The 1,940-nt window shown below is 43.6% G+C and overlaps 1 pseudogene; it reads left to right on the top strand.

Annotated features, from left to right (window-relative positions):
- The first annotated feature begins 214 nt into the window (after nucleotides 1-214).
- LOC102812614 lies at nucleotides 215-1,144 on the top strand (annotated as a pseudogene).
- Nucleotides 1,145-1,940: the final 796 nt, after the last annotated feature.

Below are 1,940 nucleotides of genomic sequence, written 5' to 3'. Positions count from 1 at the left end.
GCTTCTCTATTGCCTGAGTCTAGGAGGTTTTCAGTGCACAGACCCTGGGTTCAAAGTACTCACTTTGCACCTGTCTAGTGGGTTTGAAACTTCGATCTTGTGGTTAGCAGTCCAGGGCTTATCCTACTGCGCCACACCAGGACTCCTTATTTGCTTGTTGTTAAGTGCCACTGAGTCTTTAAGCCCCTTGTGGCAAGCCCTGCACACTGCTGTGATGCCCAGGGAAGACCGGGCGACTTTGAAGTCCAGCTACTTCCTTAAGATCATACAACTTTTGGACGATTATACAAAATGCTACATCGTGTGGGAACAGGCAATGTGATTGTCCAAGAGGCTTCACAGTGTGCAAAGACAATATGGGCTCCTAGCAGATGCAGTAGATCCTCATGGACAAGAAAACCATGATGTGCATGGCAGTCCAAGAGCACCTGGGAAACAACCCCACTCTGGAGAAACTGTGGCCTCATATCCATGGCAATGTGAGATTTGTGTTCACCAAGGAAGACACCTCACTGAGATCAAGGACATGCTGCTGGCCACAAAGATGTCAGCTGTCACCTTTTCTGGTGCCATTGTTCCATGCAAAGGTACTGTGCTGGCCCAGAACATGAGTCTGGGTCCTGAAAGACCTCCTCCTTCCAGGCTTTGGGCATTATCAGAAAGGTTTCCAGAGGCGCCATTGAAATCCTGAATGATGTACAGTTGATCAAGACTGAAAACAATGGGAGTCATGGACGCCACCCAGCTGAACATGCTGAACATCTCTCCCTTCTCCTTTAGGCTGTTCATCCAGCAGTTGTTTGACAGTGCTTAACATCACTGAGGAAGCTCTCTGCATTCTCACTTCGTGGAGAGTGTCAACAACATTGCCAGCGTGTGTCTGCAGATTGGTTACCCAGCTGTTGCCTCAGTATCCCATTCTGTCATCAATGGGCACAAGCAGGTCCTAGCTTGGTCTATAGTGACTGAGCACATCTGCCCACTGGTTGAGAAGGTCAAGGCCTTCTTGATGAATCCATCTGCCTTTGTGGCTGCTGTCACTGTGACCACTGCCACCACTGCTGCTGCTGCCTCTGCCCCAACCCCAGCAGAGGAAGAGTTGGAGGAGTTGGATGAGGATATGAGATTTGGTCTCTTTGACTAGTCACTAAAAGCTACCAGCTGAGCCAGGTTTATTTGTGCAGCAAGGAATTAAAGGCTTACTTCTCTTAAAAAAAAAGAAATAAAAAATCCCCATCTGTGGACTCCCCTTTTACCCTTTTGGCAAAATCTTTGGATGTGCATTACGTCTCATTGTTAGGATGTCCCAGACATCTATTTTCTCTTTTACTGTTGTGTGAGTGTGTGTGTTTTCACATATACACATTTATTTTGATCTTAAAGAAAAATTCAAACAACTTTTGCTGAAATATGAAGGCCTCCACAAGAAAAAATTTTTTTTTCTTTTTAGATGCTATCTCCAGACTACCTATGTATCTCATTACTTAGGGTCAAATATTCAGAACTAACAATTCATAAACTCTGAAATTTACAACCAACTAGGAATCTTCTTTTTGTTAATTTTATATTATAAACAGGTTTGTTGAGCACTTGTGTTAAGTGCTTTACTGGATTTCTTTCTTTTTGTAAGTTTTTATTGTGAATTGGGTAAGAGTTTACATGGGAGAACATCGGCTTTACACCATCATTTTCATTGCAATGATTACAGTCTCCGTGAAACAGTATAAAAAAAAATTTTTTTTTTAAAAAAAATTCTAATTGAATTCACTTCCTTTCCTATAGATGCTTCACTCTCAGCACTAGCCCTCTGTGGCAATGGCCTTGTTCATGGGCTCAGGAATCGCCAGGTCTTACCACACTTGGGACCAACCAGTCCTTCCTTTTTCGCTCATCTTCAGGTTAATGGGAGTCCATGGAGTATGATTGAACTCAGCCCATTT

Source organism: Chrysochloris asiatica, unplaced genomic scaffold, assembly GCF_000296735.1.
Source record: "Chrysochloris asiatica unplaced genomic scaffold, ChrAsi1.0 scaffold00293, whole genome shotgun sequence".
NCBI lineage: Eukaryota > Metazoa > Chordata > Mammalia > Afrosoricida > Chrysochloridae > Chrysochloris > Chrysochloris asiatica.
Note: the sequence above shows the minus strand (reverse complement) of the source record. Positions and strands in the feature narration are given on the sequence as shown.